The sequence below is a fragment of the Oryctolagus cuniculus genome, chromosome 3, assembly GCF_964237555.1.
Source record: "Oryctolagus cuniculus chromosome 3, mOryCun1.1, whole genome shotgun sequence".
NCBI lineage: Eukaryota > Metazoa > Chordata > Mammalia > Lagomorpha > Leporidae > Oryctolagus > Oryctolagus cuniculus.
In genome coordinates this window covers 38,944,014-38,966,830 of record NC_091434.1, presented here as the reverse complement: position 1 = coordinate 38,966,830, position 22,817 = coordinate 38,944,014, and the positions used below count along the sequence as shown (strand labels likewise).

General features: G+C 40.8%; 1 protein-coding gene and 1 pseudogene across 25 annotated transcripts in view; one reads left to right on the top strand and one right to left on the bottom strand.

The window, feature by feature from the left end:
- The window catches only part of HYCC2 (hyccin PI4KA lipid kinase complex subunit 2), an 86,127-nt gene that overhangs the window by 55,896 nt on the left and 7,414 nt on the right, over positions 1–22,817 (bottom strand). For 10 of the 25 annotated variants that reach the window (XM_017343020.3, XM_017343025.3, XM_051848298.2 and 7 more), the window contains 2 exons: positions 9,234–9,306; positions 2,197–2,295 (listed from right to left, as the gene is read on the bottom strand). The gene's annotated coding sequence lies outside the window, so the exon portion shown is untranslated. The remainder of the gene's footprint in view (positions 1–2,196; positions 2,296–9,233; positions 9,307–22,817) is intronic. The other 15 variants (XM_070070407.1, XM_008258951.4, XM_070070399.1 and 12 more) reach the window with 4 other exon arrangements.
- On the top strand, positions 726–1,300 carry LOC108176876 (DNA-directed RNA polymerases I, II, and III subunit RPABC4 pseudogene; annotated as a pseudogene).

The window sequence follows — 22,817 nt, the reverse complement described above, 5'->3', positions numbered from 1 at the left end:
GTAGAGACAGTATCTCAGAAAATAATGAACACATCTTTCATATATTATTATAGAAAATACTATCAATATAATTATTTAATTCGGAGGACAATTTGGAGGCATTTTGTATGGAGGTAAATTATTGACATTATTCATACATTCTTTCAATTAATATTTCTTTAAAAAAAAAGATTTATTTGAAAGGTAGTTTCAAAGGCAGAAGCAGAGAGAGAGAGAGAGGGGTCTTCCATCTGCTAGGTCACTCCTCAAATAGCAGCAATGGATGGAGCTGAGCCAATCTGAAACTAGGAGCCTGGAGCTTCTTCTGGGTCTCCCACACGGGTGCAGGGGCCCAAGGACTTGGGCCATCGTCTACTGCTTTCCCAGACCAGAGCAGAGAGCTAGATCAGAAGCGGAGCAGCTGGGACTTGAACCGGCACTCAAATGGGATGCTAGCACTTCAGGGGGTGGCTTTACCCGCTATGCCACAGCGCTGGCCCCAATCAACTGATATTTCTTGAATACCAATTGTATGCTGGGCACTAAGATGCTAAAGATACAAAAGTGAGTAAAACTAACCACACAATACGTGCTCTTGAGGGTTTCTAGTAGATCAAAATTACTGGCTAAACAAAGCTATTAAATTATTAAGGCAACATACAAAATAGCCAATAATGGTTTACTGCAGCGAAATTTTAAATTTGGTCAACAACTCTGAAGATACTTTAAAACCTAAGTTAAGGAGCAGATGCGGAGTTTCTCCGTGCTACACAGGGACTGACAATGGATGCCCAGAAAGACGTTCAGCCCCCAAAGCAGCAGCCAATGATATATATTTGTGGAGAATGTCACACTGAAAATGAAATAAAATCCAGGGATCCAATCAGATGCAGAGAATGTGGATACAGAATAATGTACAAGAAAAGGACAAAAAGATTGGTGGTCTTTGATGTGCGTTGAAATGTGCATTCAGAAGAATATCTTCATTTGTACTTGCATTTGCTGTTAGTGTTTCTCATTGTTGTATGGCTTTTGGTTTAGCATCTTTTTGAACTACATATGATTTCATTTTGAACCATATTGTATTTAGGTATCTTTTAATGTAAAGAAGTTAAATTACATGACTTATAATTTAATTTTATTGTTTATGTAATGTGACACAAATGAAGGTTAAAATTACTTTCTCAAACTATGCTTGCAAGCAGAACCTAGAATCATCTGGGGTCCTTGTGAAAAATGCAGATTTTTAGAGCCCTCTGAAAGTCTAATTAAATAAATTCCTTGGAAATCACAAAAAAAAAAACAAAAAAACAAAAACAAACCTAAGTTAAAAGTTATGCATTTAAGACATGCTATTATTTTTTTTTTTTGACAGGCAGAGTGGACAGTGAGAGAGAGAGACAGAGAGAAAGGTCTTCCTTTGCCGTTGGTTCACCCTCCAATGGCCGCCGTGGCCGGCGCGCTGCAGCCGGCGCACTGCGCTGATCCGATGGCAGGCGCCAGGAGCCAGGTGCTTCTCCTGGTCTCCCATGGGGTGCAGGGCCCAAGCACCTGGGCCATCCTCCACTGCACTCCCTGGCCACAGCAGAGGGCTGGCCTGGAAGAGGGGCAACCGGGACAGAATCCGGCGCCCCGACCGGGACTAGAACCCGGTGTGCCGGCGCCGCTAGGCGGAGGATTAGCCTAGTGAGCCGCGGCGCCGGCCTAAGACATGCTATTATTATAAAAACTAAATTTCTTATATATAAAAAAAGCTAAAGCTGCATTGCTTAATGGAATAGCTACTGGTCACAAATGGTTATTTAAAATAATTAAAGTCAAATGAAATTAAAAATTTAAAGATTCAATCCCTTAGTTACACCACCCACATATCAAGTGCCCAGCAGCGACACGCAGCTAGTTTTCCAGACTGGACTGCACAGATACAGAACACAGCTACATCACAGAAGTTCTAATGGGCATAACTGATCTAGATGGAGCCAGTAATGCATTATGCTGAATACATTCAATAAATGTAAAGTTTAGGTAACAAAGTTTTTAAAACACAATTATTGAAAAAAAAGGAAATCTTTCAAAGACAATAAATGAGATGTGATTATTTAGGTTAAATTTTTTAATAAATAGGAAAAAGAAAACATTACCAAAAATGCTAATGTATTTAACTATATGGGAAACGGATTCTTTTATTTTTAAAAAAGTTAAAAGACTTGGTTTTACCTGTATTAAGGGTCAATTTTCTAAAGGAGGAGGTGGCAGAGGAATGAGGCAGAGTTCAATTGTGGTATTCATTTGTTGAGAGTTAAATATTTTCCAGCTCTATAAAAAATAAAAATGTAAAACTGTGAAATATTGAAATAGTATTCTGAAGAAGGTAACACCAACAAGAAACAGTTTTAATAAGATATTTATAATACAAGTTAGTTTTTAAAAATAATTATGGATCCAAAATTTCCCATAAGCAATATATTTAAGTACCTTTATCAAATCTAATAAACATATTTTAGAAACAAAAAGAATCCGAATTTTAGTTCCAAATTTACCATTAAATTATCTGAAAGACCTTTAGGTAGGTTACTTAAATTATTTAGAGTCTCACTTGAATAATTTATAAAATTTAGTCCCTGCTAAACAAAAAATCTATGACTAACTTTTGAAACATGATACAATGATCTCTTCCTCATACACACACCCACATTAAAAAAACTCTTCATGGGGCCGGTGCTGTGGTACAGCGGGTTAAAGCCACAGCTTGCAACACTGGCATCCCATATAGGCACTGGTTTGAGTCCCAGCTGCTCCATTTCCAATCCAGCTCCTGGCTAATGCACATGGAAAAAGTAGCAGAAGATGCCCCAAGTGTTTAGGACCTTGCATCCACGTGGGAGACTTGGAAGAAGCTCCTTGCTTCGGATCAGCTCAGCTCTAGCCATTGTGACCATTTGGGGAGTGAACCAGCAAATGGAAGACCTTTCTGTCTCTACCTCTCTCTGTAACTTTCGAATAAATTTAAAAATTAAAAAACTCTTCATTGAAATTTTAATATACAGTATAAAAATCAAGCTTCAATAGGTATCAAAGGCTACAAATAATTTTTTTTAATTATTTTATTTATTTGAAAGACAGAATTACAGAGAGGCAGAGGCAGAGAGAGAGGAAGGTCTTCCATCCGCTGGTTCACTCCCCAAATGGTCACAATGGCCAGAGCTGAGCTGATCTGAAGCCAGGAGCCTCTTCTGAGTCTTCCACGTGGGTGCAGGGGCTCAAGGACTTAGGCCACCTTCTGCTGCTTTCCCAGGCCATAACAGGGAACTGGACTGGAAGTGGAGCAGCCAGAACTCGAACTGGTGCTCATATGGGATGCTAGTGCTGCAAGCCAGAGCTTTAACCTGCTGCGCCACAGCGCAGGCTCCTACAAGTCCTTTTTGATAAGTTTCACATACATGAAAATTATTACTTAAGGAAAACAAACAAACAAACAGGGACCAGCGCTGTGGCATAGTAGGTTAAGCATCTTCCTGCAGCAGAATCCCATATGGGCCCTGGTTCGTGTCCCAGCTGCTTCTCTTCCATTCCAGCTCTCTGCTTATTTCTTATGGCCTATAATATGGCCCAAGTGCTTGGGACCCTGCACTTACCTGGGGGGCCTGGAGGAAGCTCCTGGCTCTTGGCTTCACATCAGCCCAGCTCTGGCAGTTGTGGCCATCTGGGGAGTGAACCAGTGGATGGAAGGCCTCTCTGTCTCTTAAGTAAATAAATAAACCTTTTTTTAAAATGAACATTCTATTATTTAAAATATTTATTTATTTGAAAAATTTGGTTCACTATGTCAAATGCCCACAACTGCCAGACTAACGGCAGAAGCCAGGAATTCAATCTGGGACTGCCACATGGGTGGCAGGAACAGAAGTATTCGAGCCATCACCTGCTGCCTCCCAGAGTGCACATTAGCAGGAAGCTGAAATTCAAAGCTGGGATTCCAAGCCAGGCACTCCGCTATGGGGATCCAATCATTCCAAGCAGCAACTTAACTGCTGCACCAAATACTGCCCGTTTCTTAAGTATTTGACATAAAAACACATTAAGTATTCTGGTCAGAAAGAATTGTTTTCAAATGGCTAAAAATAGAGACTTTTTTAAGAAACTTTTTTTTTTTTTTTTTGGACAGGAAGAGTTAGTGAGAGAGAGAGACAGAGAGAAAGGTCTTCTTTCCATTTGTTCACCCCGCAAATGGCCACTACACCCCGATCTGCAGCCAGGAGCCAGGTGCTTCCTCCTGGTCTCCCATGCGGGTGCAGGGCCCAAGCACTTGGGCCATCCTCCACTGTACTCCCGGACCACAGCAGAGAGCTGGACTGGAAAAGGAGCTACCAGGACAGAACTGGCGCCCCAACCGAGACTAGAACCCAGTGTGCCAGCACCAAGGGGGAGGATTAGCCTAGTGAGCCGGGGCTAGAAACTTTTTTTAGAAAGAAATTTTCATGTATTTGCTGACCACATTACACTCTACTTCTTTGATTCAAAGTTGTATCATAGTTTAAAAAAAATCTGCAACATTTAAAAAACACTAAAATATGTTCATTAACAAAATAAATTACATTATCATTGTAAAAGCATTCAGTATTTTTTAAACTGGAGATGCGTCAGAACTCCCTACTCTAACCACAGCAGCTGACTTTTTGTCTCACTTTTTTTAAGTTTTTTATTAATTTATTTGAGAGGTAAAGTTACAGACAAAGAAACAGAGAAAGGTCTTTATTTCTTAAATAAACACAAAAAGCTATAACCAAAACAAAACAAACTGATAAAATGGACTACATTAAATCTGCCATCAAAAGATAGATTTAGAAAGGTCTTCTATCCACTGGTTCACTCCCCAAATGGACACAATGGCTGGAGCTGGGCCTATCTGAAGCCAGGAGCCAGGAGCTTCCTTTGGGTCTCCCACATGGTTGCAGGGGCCCAAGCACCTGGGACATCCTCTACTGCTTTCCCAGGCCGTAGCAGAGAGCTGGATCAGAGGAGGAACAGCTGGGACACAAACGGGCACCCACATGGATGCCGGGGCCGCAGAGGTTTAGCCTACTTTGCTACAGCACTGCTTCCCCCAACTTTTTTTTTTTTTTTTAAGTTTATTTATTTGAAAGGCAGAATTACAGAGGGGGTAGAGGGGAAGCTTCCATTCCCTGGTTCACTCCCCAGATGGCCACAATGGCCACAGATGGGCCAGGCCAAAGCCAGAAGCCTGGAACTTCATCCAGGTCTCCCACATAGGTGGCAGGGTCCCAAGTACTTGAACCATCATTGTTGCTTTCCCAGTTGCATTAGCAGGAAGCTGGATCAGAAGTGGAGTAGTTGGGAGGATGCTGGTATTATTGGTGGCTTAACAGACTGTGATACAACTCCAGCCCCCAACTTTTCATCTCTTATACACTGGGATTTCATGTGAGATTTTCTTTTTATGAAGACTTTACAGTGGGGAGAAATCTTGAAAAGCACATAACAGAATTCTGGAAATATACATTAGACACTGATAACACTTTGGAAAGAGGTACATGAGATCAAGAAAATTGGGTGGGAATGAGATTGACCATCTTGAAGCATCAAGAGAAATGCCAGATTTTTGAAAAAGTATAGGCAAGTAAGCTAGAGAGCTATGCTCTAGAAATGAGTCTTCCACAATTTTTCAGGGCTAAGGAGACACATACTCATAGTGATAAGTAAATATAAAAATCTAGGGTAAATGAAAGGAAAACTGAGTTTCATTAAACTTTAACAAACTAAACCAACTTAATCTCTGATGGGGGGTAATCAGTCCTTCACACATTTGTGCAACAGAGAACACTGAAAACCCTATGAGGAATATAACACTATCTGGAGTCCCTACCGGGTTCTTTATATAAAAAGTCTGGCAACAACAAAAAATCCCAAAACAAACAAAGTTAAAAGACAATATGACCAATAAGTAGAAGAAAACTAGACAAAGGAATCAGATCCACAGATGATCCAGTAATGGAGCTAACATACAAGGAAAATTATTTAAACTTCTAGTTAACATAATTAAGAGTGAAAATGATCAATGAAAAAAAATTTTTTTTTACAGTCAGAGTTAGACAGTGAGAGAGAGAGACAGAGAGAAAGGTCTTCCTTTTCCATTGGTTCACCCTCCAAATGGCTGCTATGGCCAGCACGTTGCACCGATCCAAAGCCAGGAGCCAAGTGCTTCCTCCTGGTCTCCCATGAGGGTGCAGTGCCCAAGGACTTGGGCCATCCTCCACTGCCTGGCCGGGCCACAGCAGAGAGCTGGACTGGAAGAGGAGCAACTGGGACAGACCGGTGCCTCAACCGGGACTAGAACCCGGGGTGCTGGCGCCGCAGGTGGAGGATTAGCCTAGTGAGCTGCGGCGCCAGCTGAAAATAATTTTTAAATGTTTATTTAAACATTTTTATTTAGAGAGAGATCTTCCACCCACTGGAAGAATGCCCACAACAGTTAGAATTGAACAAGGCCAAAGCCAGGAGCCAGGAACTCCATCTGAGTCACTCAATGGCAAATGGGAAGTGAGCCAGCAGATGGAAGATTTTCTCTCTCACACCACCCTACCCTACCATGTAACTCTGACTTTCAAATAAAAAATAGATAAATCTTTTAAAAAAAGGAAGAAATCCCAAGATTTAAGATGCTCTGCTAACTCCAAGCAGGATATATTAAAAGAAAACCACCCTTAAGAAAGACATCATCAAAGTAAGGAGGGAGGGAAAAAAATCATCAAAGCAGTCATCGGGTGGGGAGGAGCTTATCCTTAAAAAAATCTGACAGATTTCGCAAATAATAGGAGCTAGAATACAACAGAAAGACACTGCTAAAGGCCAAAAAGAAAATAACTGCTAATCTAGAATACCATACCCAACAAAAATTAAGATGAAATAAAAATGTTTGCAAAAAAATAATACTGAGGGAATTTCTCATCATTAAGCTTGTACTAAAAGAAAATTAAGGGAGTTATTCAGGCAGAAGGAAATCATTCTTGATTATAAACACAAAAAGACAGGAAGGAATAAATAATATCAAACATGGTAATTATGTAAGGAAATAAGTTAACTGATTGTTCAAAACAACTGAAATGTCTGGTGAGGTTTAAAGGTTCTAAGATTTTAGTAGTTATAGTAAAATCATTTGTATTACACTGTAGTAATGAAATAATTTTTATGATAACCATTAAAACCAAGTATCAAGTTAGAGAAAAAATGTAATATTTAATCTAAAAGTAGGCAAGAAAGTAGAAAAGAAATAACAGATGGGCCAAATGGCAAGCAATAAAATTATCATATAAACCCAACTTTAAGAGTAATTATATTAAATATATAGATAAAATACTTCAACTAAAAGACTAGGCTTGCAGACTGAATTAAACAAAGAGAAGCATAGTCCTTAAAAAGAACACACTTTAAATATGTTCACAGAAAAACTAAAAGTAGAGGATGAAAAAAAAAAACATGTAAATTAACCAAAAGAAAACTGATATATTCTGTTACTTTCAAAGAAGAATGAAGCTAAGGCAAGAATCCTTATCATAGACAAAAGGTCTGTTAAACCATAATGGTAAATGGCATCCAATAATCTCAAAAATATGTAAAGAAAAAATTAACAGATTTAAATGGAGAAACTGACAAAATCATAGCATAGTTGGAGACCTTAATACACCTTCTCAGCAGTTGACATAACCAAAACTCAGTAAGATCTGGACAATGACCTAAACAAACAATGCAGAATATTGTACTCAGCAACAACAAAATTCTCATTCTTTTCAAAAGTATATATAACACTTACCAAAACTAAGCACATACTGGGCCATAAGGAAAGTCCCAGCACACTTAAAACAAGATGACACTATATATAGTGTATTCTCTAACCACAACAAAAGTAAGCTAGAAATCACTGATGACAGAGACAACATTAAACAAAAACCTACAAAAACAGAAACCACCTGAAAATTTAAAATTACATTTCCATATAATCTACGGGTCAAAGAGAAACATCAGAACAGAAATTAGAAAATATGCTGAACTGAGTACTAATGAATACAACACATCAAAACTTGTGAGATGCAGCTACAGCCTGAATTGCAAACGCAGGCAGTCTTCGCTTCTCAGTAAGTAGTCAGAACAGCAAATGAATGAAACAGAAAATAAGCAGACCGCTGAGAAGAATCAACAAAGCCAAAAATTGGTTCTTTGAAAAGATTAATAAAATTGATAACCTCCTAACAATACAGATTAGGAAAAAGGAAAACCACAAATTATTTCAGAATTTTTAGACATCAAAGGTAATAAGTTCTATGCCAATAAACGTGACAGCATGAAATGAAAATATTTCTTGAAAACTACAAATTATAATATTGATAGAAAAGAATATCCAAACAGCCATAAAGGCATAAAAGAAATAGGCTGTTATTAAAATTGTTTCCTTCAAGAAAATCTCCAGTGCAGATAGTTTCACCAGTGAATTCTTCTAAACAATTAGGGAAGAAATAACAGCAATGGGGCCAGCACTGTGGCGTAGCAGGTAATGCTGCCACCTTCAGTGCTGGTTCACGTCCCTGCTGCTCTACTTCCAATCCAGTTCTCTGCTGTGCCCTGGGAAAGCAGTAGAAAATGGCCCAAGTCCTCGGGCCCCTGAACCCACGTGGAAGACCCAGAAGAAGCTCCTGGCTCCTGGCTTTGATCAGCTTGGTTTCAGCCATTGTGGCCAACTGGGGAATGAACCAGTGAATGGAAGACCTCTCTCTCTCTCTCTCTCTCTATGTGCATTTCCTTCTTTCTCTGTGTAACTCTGACTTTCAAATAAATAAATCTTAAAAAAAAAAATAAATAGCAGCAAATTTGTACAAAGTCTTTCAGTAAACAGAAAATAACAGAAGACTTTCTAATTCTTTTTAAAAATGAGTACAACCATGATGTCAAAAATTGACATGACTATTATAAGGAAGGAAAACAGGTAAATCTCTCATGAACACAGATGCAAAAGAAATTAATGCATTAGTAAGTAAAATATACTACTGTATATTAAATATATATAGAAAAGAATTTATTCCAGGGATATAATAGTTCAGGAAACAGATCATATAATCATGATCATCCAAATAGGTAAGAAAAAGCACCAAAATTCAGTACCCATTCATTAAACCTATTAGAAAATTCACAACGAACAGCCTACAGCAAACACCAGAGTCAATAGTAAAGTATTGAAAACTTACCCTCTGAGGTTGAAAACAAGACAGAGATGACCACTATCAGCACTTCTATTCAACATTGTACTGGAGGGCCTAACTAGTACAGCAAGGCAAGAAAAAAAACACAAATAAGGACTAGAAAGGGATAAATGTCATTATTCATAGAGGATATTATTATGTCCCAAAAAAGTCCAAAAGATTTTTAGACTAATTTGAATACGTGATTTATCTAGATTTCTGCATAATGAACACACAAAAATCAATTATGCTTCTATAAATCAGCCACAATTTTTTTAAAAAAGAAGTTATCTCAACAGCATTTTAAAAAAACAAGAAATCTAACATAAGATGCATTAAGACCTCTACACTGAAAATTAGAAAATATTTTTGAGAGAAATTAAGGAAGATATAAATATAGTTGTACCTCACTTAATGAGACAGGTATGTCCTGAGAAATGTGCTTCAGGTGATTTCATCATTGTGAAACATCAGAGTATACTTACACAAACCTAGTTTGGTATAGTTCAATCACTTGACCTGGCCTCTTGTTGCAATCAAGAGATGCAGTAAACATGCCACGTATAAGTATGAGGCTGTTGTTAGTGTAATAAGACATTCTGTTTTACGGTACTTTTAAAAAAATAAGTATGAGTATACTCTAAAATAACAATAAAAGTCTATAGAAATAGATAAATCAGTAACAGTTGTTTATTGCCATTATCAAATATTATGTATTCTACATAATTGTATGTGCTATACTTCTATATGACTGGCAACACAGTGGGTTTATTTACACAATCATCAACACAGACGCAAGAATAATGAATTGCACTACAAGGACATTATAATGGAGGCTATTATGTCACTAGGCAATAAGAATTGTTCAGCTACATTAGAATCTTAAGACTGCTATTGTATATGCAGTGTATAATTGACCAAAACGCCATCATGTGGCACATAACCGTAGATAGAAGGACATACAATGAGACACATTCTAAAGACATCAATTCTCCCCTAATTAAATGGTAGTTTCAAAGCAATCGTAATCAAAATTTCACTCCATCCTCCCTTTTAAAGAGAAATTGATAAGCTGATTCTAAAATCCCCCATGGAAATGCCAAGAGCCAAGAATAACCAATGTAATCCTGGACAAACAATAAAAGTTGGGTAATTTATACTCTTAAGACATTAAGACCTGTTAGAAAGCTTTAGTAATGAAAGCTGTATAAGTGTAGTAATTAAAACTTCCAATGGAAAACAGAGTCTAGAAAGAGTTATACACAAACAAGACAACTTGGTTTATGAAAAGGGCAACATAGCACTGCAATGAGGAAAGATAGTATTTTCAATAAAATATGCTGGGTCAACTGAATCACCTTATGGCAAATAATGGATCATGATCCCAACTTTCCACAATTTACAAAAGTAAATTCTAAACGGTATGTGAAAAATAAAGGGGGAACTACAGTAAAATATCTTTGTGTCCTTGAAGTAGGCAAATATTTCTTAAATAAATACAAAAAGCTATAACCAAAACAAAACAAACTGATAAAATGGACTACATTAAATCTGCCATCAAAAGATAGATTTAGAAAGTGAAAAAGATGACAGGTATTTGGCACAGCAGTTAAATATGGCACTTGGGATGCCTGCTTCCATGTCTTGGTTTGCGTACTGGCTCCAATCCTGATTCCCTTCCTGCTAATGCACAATGGAACACTCAACTGGTTGGATCCCTGCCACTCATGTGGGAGACTTGGTTTGACTTCCCAGATCCTAGATTTAGCCCCCAGTAAAGGACTTTCTACAGACATTTGGGGAGATCCCTGTAGGTAGGAGATCTTTGTCTCTTTCAAATAAAAATTCAAATTACAAATAAAAGGAAGTGCAGAGGTAAACAAAAGACAAGAAAAAATATTACTAATAATATACCTAATACTAAGGGTGAAGAGATATGATTTCTTAGATGGGGGCACAAAAACTGTGGGGTCCCAAAACTGAGGTTTGCAACAAGACCCCAGAGAATATCCCTATCCCCAATCACAAGATTAGTACTAAGGAAAAAGGAAAAGTGAGAAAAGAGAAGGGCCTGCCACTTTTAGACAAGATAGAGTGAAAGGAACTGAATTTACCTTCTTGCCTAAAATAGTTTAGAAATGTTAAAAATATTTAAAACACAAGTTTCAAGATACTGGATACAGACAACAAATAACAGTGAAATTGTCCCCAACTTCCTTTCTTAAAAGTCTTTAACCCACAGTGCAAGAAAGGGAAATATAGGCTGTACCTAGCATATTCACTGAGTTACAGAGAGAGAGCTGAGTCTGGTTAGGCCAAAGTGTTAGAAGAGGATTGAGTTTCACAGGGAGCAGCACAGAGAAACGACTTCAGAGAACTGCAGGGGATCCCCCTCTGGCAGTCAGGTGAAAATTGCTCAGTACATTGTGTGAGGAAACTACCCTAAGTCAAGGAAAGAAGCAACAAAAAGATTATACATACAGTGTCTAGAACTCATACAGGACCACAAACAGTACCTCTTCCTAACAATCAGACTGAAAACATAGAAGATCCTTCCAAAGTTAATAGGGAATAATTAGCCCTACACTGAGCACAGATGTAGTACTGCCTCATAAAATTTAAAATCAAAAGATGAAAGGATCAAATTGTTTTCACATAATTGCATCCCAGAGAGAGCTAAAAAATGCATAGAAGAATACAAAAAATGTTGAGAACACCAAAGAGTAACATTGATAGTATTGACAGGGGCAGGGTAGTTAATGAACAAAGGAGTAAAGAAGCTGCCAACTGTCTTCTTGCCTCAGCCCTGCACTGGTTAAAAACTCCACCCACCCCCATGCAGATTCAGCATACCCACTTTCCCATGAGGTACCTGAGCCTCCATTATGTCCACATGTATGCTGAGTTCTACATGGAAACTCCATGAGACCTTCCCAGAGATCACCAAGGGCTCTGAACCCTGCCCAAATTTCACCGCATTTGTATATTCAATCAGGGCACCAACCCTTTTCCGATAAAGCGGGCAACCAAACTTGGGTGGGGGCAATTCTCACTCAGGAGTTTGCCTGTATTAATTTCTGAATGTCTACTATCTCTATCTCTATCTCTCTAAATAAGCCCTGCCTCCCTTCTTGCACTTTATCTATGTCTTTGCTTTGAATTCATCTTTCACACCAAGAGAGAAACTTGGTATATATAAATCCAGCTGAAGATACCTTATTAGATTTACCCTACAACAATATTAGGCACCCAATTAAAAGTTACATACAACAGGGAAGAATTAGGAAAACAGGACCAATAACGAAGAAAAAGAATCAATCAAACTTGACCCAGAACTTACAAAGATGTTAGAATTAGCAGATGAGGACATCGAGGACATTAAAATAGTAATGACAACTTTAACATTCAAACATGAAAGAGAGTCACAGAAGGGTTTTTTTTATTTTTTATTTTTTCATTTTACAGGCAGAGTTAGACAGTGAGAGAGAGAGAGACAGAGAGAAAGGTCTTCCTTTTTCCGTTGGTTCACCCCCCAAGTGGCCGCTACAGCCGGCACGCTGTGCCAATCCGAAGCCAGGAGCCAGGTGCTTCCTCCTGGTCTCCCATGGGGTGCAGGGCCCAAGCACTTGGGCTATCCTCCACTGCGCTCCTGGGCCATAGCAGAGAGCTGGCCTGGAAGAGGGGCGACCGGGACAGAATCCGGTGCCCCGACCGGGACTAGAACCCGGTGTGCCGGCGCCGCAAGGCGGAGGATTAGCCTAGTGAGCCGGGGCGCCGGCCGAAATTCCCGCCTTTTGAAATCTTGTGTTGCGTGCATTCAGTAACAAATACTCCACATAAAGAAGTTGAGGATTTTTGTTTTAAAGATTCATTTATTTGGGGCCGGAGCTGTGGCACAGCAGGTTAATGCCCTGGACTAGAACCTGGAGTACCGGTGCCACAGGCAGATAATTAGCCTAGTGAGCCACGGCGCCAGCCCACAGAAGGGGTTTTAAAAAAAGATCTAAACCAAACTTTTAAAGATGAAAACTATAAAGTATGAGATGAAAAATACAATGGATGAGAATACCATTAGACTGCATTAGAAAAAAATAGTGAAAGTGAAGACATAGTAACAGAAATTAAACAAAATGAAGCAGAATTCAAGCAACCCATGTTGTGTCAATGTTGTGTCTACCTGCTTTTGGCAAGAGGGCGACCAATGCCAACTCTTAAATCCTTTGCAAGGTTGGCTTTCTCTAATAAAAAATATGTCCCTAAACACTAAATGATCAAAATCAGTTAGTTTCACTTATGGAGCTAAGGTAAATTAGAGACTTTGGGGCCCAGTAGGATTTAAGCCTAGAATTTTCTCCACTTCTCAGGGAAAAGGAAGGGAATATAGCTGTAGGTCCCACTAATACACACAAAACTTTCTCCTCTTATGTACAGTCAATACTGAAATTGTAAAACCAGATAATACCACAAAGAACTAGTCAATCTTCAAAAAAATATTTTACTGCTATCAATCATTGATTACATCTTATGTCTATCAGAACTCATTTCTTTTGATTTAGATGATGAATAAGGAAGCACTGCATAGTTTTAAGTTCTCTGAAAAACTAGGATAAGGAAGTAATACTGTAACACCTCCTCTTAGTTAACTAATTAAAAGCACAAGGATATTTAAGTTAGACGAGACTATCAAAACTTTAGCAAGGCAAGTTAGTCTTTCTTGAAGTTAAATCAGAGTGCCTGTACCATAGTCATCAGTTCTTTTTCAATCTTTTATCAAGAAGACATGTTCAACTACTAAAAATAATAATACATGTATATGCTAAAAATCTGGCCCTTTACTTATGTGTAAAAATTTCTAACAAAAGCCTAAGAACATAAAAACTAGAATCAACTTAGAATAAGATCAAAAGTATATACTGTAGGCCAGTGCCGTGGCTCAATAGGCTAATCCTCCACCTAGCAGCGCCGGCACACCGGGTTCTAGTCCCGGTCGGGGCGCCGGATTCTGTCCCGGTTGCCCCTCTTCCAGGCCAACTCTCTGCTGTGGCCAGGGAGTGCAGTGGAGGATGGCCCAAGTGCTTGGGCCCTGCACCCCATGGGAGACCAGGAGAAGCACCTGGCTCCTGCCTTCGGATCAGCACGGTGCGCAGGCCGCAGCACGTCAGCCGTGGCGGCCATTGGAGGGTGAACCAATGGCAAAAGGAAGACCTTTCTCTCTGTCTCTTTCTCTCACTATCCATTCTGCCTGTCAAAAAAAAAAAAAAAAAAAAAATATATATATATATATATATATATATATATATATATATATACTGTGAATTACTATCCTTATGTTTAACTTAAAATCATTGTACAAGGGGCCCGGCATCGTGGCTCACTTGGCTAATCCTCCACCTGTGGCGTCAGCATCCCATATGGGCACCGGGTTCTAGTCCCGGTTACTCCTCTGGATGGCCCAAGTGCTTGGGTTCCTGCACCTGCATGGGAGACCAGGAGGCAGCATCTGGCTCCTGGCTTCGGATTGGCACAGCGCCGGCCGTGGTGTCCATTTGGGGGGTGAACCAACAGAAGGAAGACCTTTCTCTCTGTCTCTCTCTCTCTCTCTCTGTAACTCTACCTGTCAAATAAATAAATAAATAAATCTTTAAAAAAAATCATTATACAAGGGATCAGGGGTTTGGTGCAGTGATTAAGACGTCAACATCCCATATCAGAATGCCTGGGTTCGAGTCTTGTCTCTGCCCATGATTCTAGCTTCCTGCTAACGCACATCTCAGGAGGCAGCAGATGTCCCTGCCATCCATGTGGGAGACAGAAGACCTGGACAGAGTGCTAGACTCCTGGCCTTGGCCTGGCCCACCTGCAGCCATCATAGGCATTTGAAGTATGAAGCAGCAGACTGAAGATCTCTGCCTCTCTGCCTTTCAAAATAAATAAAAATCAGTACATATAATTATAAAAATCATTATATGAAATATTTTAAAAAATTGATGCTGGGGGCTGGCGCCGCGGCTCACTAGGCTAATCCTCCGCCTTGCGGCACCAGCACACCGGGTTCTAGTCCCGGTTGGGGCACCGATTCTGTCCTGGTTGCCCCTCTTTCAGGCCAGCTCTCTGCTGTGGCCCGGGAGTGCAGTGGAGGATGGCCTAGGTGCTTGGGCCCTGCACCCCATGGGAGACCAGGAGAAGCACCTGGCTCCTGCCTTCGGATCAGCGCGGTGCGCTGGCTGCAGCGCACCGACCACGGCGGCCATTGGAGGGTGAACCAACGGCAAAGGAAGACCTTTCTCTCTGTCTCTCTCTCTGACTGTCCACTCTGCCTTTCAAAAAAAAAAAAAAAAAAATTGATGTTGGTTGAGTTTTCAAACCATTGAGTCATTGAGTCAAACAGAGTAACAGAAAGGAAAGGGAGGGAACCCTTTGACCATAGATGCTCAAGTCCCTTACATAATTTGCATATAACCCATGCACAGTCTCTATCATACTTTAATCTCAACTTATAATACTTAATACAATGCAAATACTATATAGTTGTTATACTATATTGTTTAAGGAATGAAAAGAAAAACTTCATACATGTTCAGTACACACATTTTATTTTTCAAATATTTTTCATCTACTGTTAGCTGAATTTGTGGATGCTGAATTCAAGGATACAGTGGGCTATTTATAGTTAGACTAAAAGAGGGTACCCTGAACCTGGGCAATGGGTGTCACCATAACATCCATGAAATTTATGAAATGTATTTAAGTTGAAGAGTATTTTTCCAGATTCACAATTTTTACCTAATCTCAGGAGGGTGAAAAGCTTCTTAAAAAGAAGGAAAAGGAAACACTGCTCCAAAAAAACCAGATGAGACTACTAGAGAACCCAAGAAACAAAAAAGATTAAAATAGGTAGCTTGATCACAAGAAGACTTATGATTTCTATGACATGAAGATAATATAATAATTTTCACAATTTAAACAAATATGGAATTTGTATGAATGATGACCATATATCAGCTATACATAATATGAATGTTGTTAAGAGACTATATTTCACAAAAAAATAAATGCTCTAAATTATAAAGTACAGATAAAATTAAATAGGAAAATCAGGCCGGCGCCGCGGCTCACTAGGCTAATCCTCCGCCTAGCGGCGCCGGCACACCGGGTTCTAGTCCCGGTCGGGGCGCCGGATTCTGTCCCGGTTGCCCCTCTTCCAGGCCAGCCCTCTGCTGTGGCCCGGGAGTGCAGTGGAGGATGGCCCAGGTGCTTGGGCCCTGAACCCCATGGGAGACCAGGAAAAGCACCTGGCTCCTGGCTCCTGCCATCGGATCAGCGCGGTGCGCTGGCCGCAGCGCGCTGGCCGCAGCGCGCCGGCCGCGGCGGCCATTGGAGGGTGAACCAACGGCAAAGTAAGACCTTTCTCTCTGTCTCTCTCTCACTGTCCACTCTGCCTGTCAAAAAAAAAAAAAAAAAAAAATTAAATAGGAAAATCCTCTTCATTACATGTTTTAAGAGCTCAGCCCAGGGCCAGTGCTTTGGTGCAGCAGGTTAACGCCATGTCCTGAAGTGCTGGCATCCCATATAGGCACTGGTTCGAGGCCTGGCTGCTCCACTTCCGATCAAGCTCTCTGCTATGGCCTGGGGAAGCAGTAGAAGATGGCCGGAGTCCTTGGGCCCCTGCACCCACGTGGGAGACCTGGAGGAAGCTCCTAGCTTCGGATCGGCACAGCTCCAGCCATTGCGGCCAACTGGGGAGTGAACCATTGGATGGAAGACTTCTCTCTCTCTCTGCCTCTCCTCTCTCTCTGTGTAACTCTTTCAAATAAGTAAATAAATCTTTTTAAAAAAAGCTCAGTCCATCCAGACAACATGACTGATACCAATTTATATCATGGACATAAAAGCAGTCAGCAAATGGAAAGAGTGACAATGTTTTCATGGAAGTGAAAAAACATGAGAAATTTAAATTACTTTCAGCTTTATTTTTGTCCTGAAATAAACACATGTTCTACTTCCCATCACTGTAGATCTTTTAACAGTTTTCTTTTTCATCGTTTTACTAAACTTAGAGGCATACTTTTTTGTTTGTTTGTTTGCTTTATTTTTACATTTATTTATTTATTGGAAAGTCAGGGCCAGCTCCATGGCATAGCTGGTAAAGCTACTGCCTGCAGTGCCGCTATTCCATATGGGCCCTGGTTCAAGTCCCGGCTGCTCCACTTCTGATCCAGCTCTCTGCTATGTCCTGGGAAAGCAGTAGAAGAGGGCCCAGATGCTTTGGCCCCTGTACCCACTTGGGAGACCCGTAAGAAGCTCCTGGCTTTGGACTGATGCAGCTCCAGCTATTGCAGTCAATTGGGGAGTGAACCAGCGGATGGAAGACCTCTCTCTACCTCTCCTTCTCTCTTTGTGTAACTCTGACTTTCAAATAAATAAATAAGAGAGAGAGTGTGTGTGAGAGAGAGAAAGGGAGAAAGGGAGGGAGAAAGGAAGGAAATCAGAGTTAGAGAGGGAGAGACAGAGGGGGAATGTCCATCTGCTGATTCACTTCCCAAGTGGCCATAGTGGCCAAGGTTGGGCCAGGCTGAAGCCAGCAGCTTCATCTGGTCTCCCACATCAGGTGGCAATGGCCCAAACAGCTGGGGCATCTTCTGTTACTGTCCCAGGCATTTTAGCAAAGAGCAAATCAGAAGTGGAGCAGCTGGCACTCCAACCAGCATCCACACAGGATGCAGGTGCTGCAGACCCACTATACCACAGCACTGGCACCCACAGTTTCTTAATGGAACATGAACTATAAAAGCATTATGATAAATATCTTGAAATAAAATCAATAATATGCTTATTATATCTAACTTTCATGTCTTAACATAAAATCTTTGAAAAGCTTTTCTTGCATAATTTAGTTTATACCCATTCTTTTCACAGGTCTTTGTCACTAAAGATCATTCTTCAAATAATCCTAGTCCGTATCATATACTTATGAATTAAAATTCTATTAGCAAAGAGTTAAATACAAAATATCACTTTCTTCCTGCTCTAAGATAAAAATGTGTTCTTTTCTTCCTAAGTTCTGATATGAGAATCCCTTGAAGCATGCTTTCTGGTAGCCATGCTCTTGAAACCTGCTCCCAAACTGGCTCCATGGTTGGCCATGTGACTTACTGTGACCAAATGGGACCTAATAAAGTATAATGCAAAAGTTGAAAAGGTGCTCACTGTCTGTAACACTCTCTCTCAAATAAAGAAATAAAATCTTGAGAGAGAGAGAGAGAGAATATGAGAGAGAGATCTTCTATTCACTGGTTCATTCCCCAAATGGCTGCAATGCAATGGCAGAAGCTGGGCCTGTCCAAAGCCAGTAGCTTCTTCTGTTGTCTCCCATATGGGTGCAGGGACCCAAGTACTTGGGCCATGCTTCACTGCTTTTCCAGGCCCATTAGCAGGGAGCTAGATTGGAAGAACAGCCAGTATTCAAGCCAGAGCCTATATGAGAAGTCAGTGTCACAGGTAGTGGCTTACCTGCTACGCCACAGAAAATCCTGCTCTTGATTCTATTGGGTATATATGGATGGTATCTCTCTAGTTTCTTTTTTAATTTTAGAGAGAGACTCTTTCTCTCACTGTCCACTCTGCCTGTCAAAAAAATAAATAAATAAAAAAAAAGGCCGGCGCTGTGGCTCAATAGGCTAATCTTCCGCCTTGCGGCGCCAGCACACCGGGTTCTAGTCTCGGTCGGGGCGCCGGATTCTGTCCCGGTTGCCCCTCTTCCAGGCCAGCTCTCTGCTGTGGCCAGGGAGTGCAGTGGAGGATGGCCCAAGTGCTTGGGCCCTGCACCCCATGGGAGACCAGGAAAAGCACCTGGCTCCTGCCATCGGATCAGCGCAGTGCGCCGGCCGCGGCCATTGGAGGGTGACCCAACGGCAAAGGAAGACCTTTCTCTCTGTCTTTCTCTCACTGTCCACTCTGCCTGTCAAAAAAAAAATAATAATAATTTTAGAGAGAGAAAAAAGGAATGAATGAAATAGAAATAAAGAAAGCAGCTCCCATCTGCTGCTTCAGTCCCCAAATGCCCACCATAGCTAAGGCTGAACCAGGCTGAAAGTGGGAGCTGGGAACTCAATCCAGGTCTTCCACATGGATGGCAGGGACCCAAGTACTTGAGCTATCTATCACCACCTAACTCCCAGGGTACATAACAGCAGGAAGCTGAGAGCAGGAGCAGAGCCAGGATACAAACCTGGGAACTTCTTGTGGGATTCCAGCATCCCAATCAGTGGCTTAACTGCTAGGTTAAAAGGCTACCTCAGCTCTTCATTAAACCATACCTTCTCCATGTCTGTATTTCTTGTCACATTTGCATTTCAGTTCTTCACCCAATCTAGCATATCATTAGCACTTAGATTCAAGTCTATTAAATAAAAGGCTTAACAGCAACAATTTGACAATCAGCAGCGAACATGATAGAGACAAGGAGTAAGTATGGCAAAGACTATTAGTTGCCATTCAATAAAGATCCCCACCTCACATTCACTGAAAAAGTCTATATACTCAGCTAAAAGCCATTCCTGAATTGCTTGCAACCAAGTATAGCTATATGACTAAGTTCTGGTCAATGAAATCACAGAGAGTACTGTACAGGAAATTCTGGTAAGGTTTCTTAAAAGATGGAAAGGTGTGTCCTTTTTTGTGTGTGCCTTCCTTACTTCCATCTGCAATATGGATGTATGGTTGGAGATCCAACAACCACTAGGTCATCTTGAAAATGGAAGCCACATAGGTAAGGATGACAAAGGAAAAAGACAGAAGTGGCTTGAGTCCCTGGCAATTCTATGGAGTTGGCCATACTGGCCCTAGACTACCTACCTCTAATTTTTTTTTTCTTTTGCAAGACAAAATAATTAACTACCTTGTTTAAGCAATGGTTATTTTAAAGCCATTTTTATTTATTCATTTCCAGTTTCTATTTAAAGCAGAGAGACAGAGATATTCCATCTACTGTTTCACTCCTCAACTGCCTGTAACAGCCAGGGCTGGGCCAGGCTGAAGCTAGGAGTCCAAAACTCAATCTGGGTCTCAATGTGGTGGCAAGGACCCAAGTACTTGAGTCATCATCTGCAGCCTCCTGGGATGTATATTAGCAGAAAGCTGGACCGGAAGCAGAACAGCTGTGACTTGAACAAAGCATTCTGATACGGGATGCATGCATCCCAAGCAGCACTTAACCACTGTGCTAAACCCCTACACCAGCAATGGTTATTTTTTATCTGACTCTAGCAGCCAAACACAATTACTGATAAGAAGAAAATCCAGCAGCAAATCTGTAGTCTGAAACACCTGCAGCCATCTCAGCTATGCTGCAATTTAATGACGACAAAGTATAAGAAATTTCTACTGGAATGGAAGGAGTAGATTAGTAAGCAAGATTCAACAAAGAGCCTCTATTCTTTGAAGGCACACCACCATTATAGTTCATTTGGATGGATTCAGAGTTTTTTAGCACACTGGCGAATTTTATAATGCAAGTAAGGTAATTTTTGGCCAACATTTAGGAGTTATGTTCTAGAAAAGTAATGTGGCTTACAAAGCTGTGACTGGAAAGAACAAATAATATGAAAATAAGGGGTGAGAAAAATAAACAATAAATGGAAGTGAAATCACCTGTTTAACTTTTTCAAATAAAAACAAGTGGGTTGGTATTGAGGGGCAGCAGGGTTAAGCTGCCACCTGCAATGGCAGTATACTGTAAGAGTACTGGAAGCGCCACTTCTGACCAGTTCAAACTAATGTGTCTGGGAAAGCAGTGGAAAATGGCCCAAGTGCTTGACCCCTGCACCCACACGAAACAGGGATGGAGTTCCATGCTCCTGGCTTTGGCCTGGTCCAGTCCTGGGCCTTCAGTCATTTGGGAAGTAAAAGACTGTATAGAAGATCTTTCTTGGGGGCTGGCGCTGTGGCATAGTGGGTAAAGCCGCCACCTGCACCTCACCATCCCAAATGGGTGCTGGTGCAGTTCTCAGCTGTTCCACTTCTAATCCAGCTCTCTGCTACTGCCTAGGAAAGCACTAGAAGATGGCCCAAGTCCTTGGCCCCTGTACCTGAGTGGGAGACCCAGAAGAAGCTCCTGGCTCCGGATTGCTGCAGCTCCGGCCGTTGTGGCCAATTGGGGAGTGAACCAGAGGATGGAAGACCTCTCTCTGCCTCCTTCTCTCTGTGTAACTCTGACTTTCAAATAAATAAATCTTTGAAGATAAACTTAAAAAACCAATGATTTCTATTAATGTCTTTCAAGTTTTTTTCATTTTTACTTTTTTTAAATCTTCAAGAAACACTGCTGTAGCAAAACAATCAGTAAAGGCTGATTCTCCCACATGTTATGCACACTTTTCTACTTCATAAATATTTTGAACCAGTCCTTCCTGGCTTGCCACTTAATGTCCTTTATATTTGGGTCTTTAAATTTTTATTAAGTCATATTAACTTTTTTTTTTTTTTTGCCAATTCTTAGTGATTATGTCATTTTTGGATTGTTCTTCATCCTTAAAGAAAACAGAAAATAAACTGATGCTTACCCTACAGACCTGCATAAAATATTACATAACCTGACATTATGAAATACACACTTGCATTATCTTTAATAAAAGATTAATTGGCAATCCAGCAATTCCATTATGCAGGGGTGGAGAATCTTTTTTCTGCCAAGGGGCATTTGGATATTTATAACATCATTCACAGGACATACAAAGTTATCAACTTAAAAATTATACTGCTACAGATTTACTGTATTTATTGTCAGGGCCAGATCAAATGATTTCTTGGGCCTTATATTGTCCTGCAGGGTGAATGTTCCCTACCCTTGCATTAATGGGTAGGAAATCAGTATGTTAAAGAGATATCGGGGCTGGCGCTGTGGCGTAGTGGGCAAAACTTCTACCTGCAGCGCCAGCATTCTATATGGGTGCCAATTCGAGTCCCGGCTGCTCCTCTTCCTACCTAGCTCTCTGCAGGCCCAAGTGCTTAGGCCCCTGCACCAGGGTGGGAGGCCTGGGAGAAGCTCCTGTTTCCTGACTTCTGGCTCAGCTCTAGCCATTACGGCCATCTGGGGAGTGAACCAGAGGATGGAAGACCTCTCTCTGTGTCTCTGCCTCTCTCTGTCTATATCTCTGCCTCTCAAATAAATAAATAAATATCTTAAAAGGGGAGAGAGAGGGGGAGGGGGAGAAGAAGGAGAGAGAGATTTGCACTCCCATATTTATGGCAGCATATTCATAATAGCCAAGACAGGGAATCAACCTACGTATCCACTGACATGAATGGATAATTAAAATGTGGTATAAATACAATGGAATGTTATTTAGCCATAAAAATGAAATCTCGTCACCTGCAGCATCACAGATGAGTTTAAGAGAACATCATGTTAAATGAATAAGAACATGACAAATATCACATATTCTTGTTCATATGTGGAAGCTTAAAAAGTTAACTTTATAGGCTGGCACCGCAGCTCACTAGGCTAATCCTCTGCCTTGCGGCACCGGCACCCAAGGGTTCTAGTCCCAGTCGGGGCGCCGGATTCTGTCCTGGTTGTCCCTCTTCCAGGCC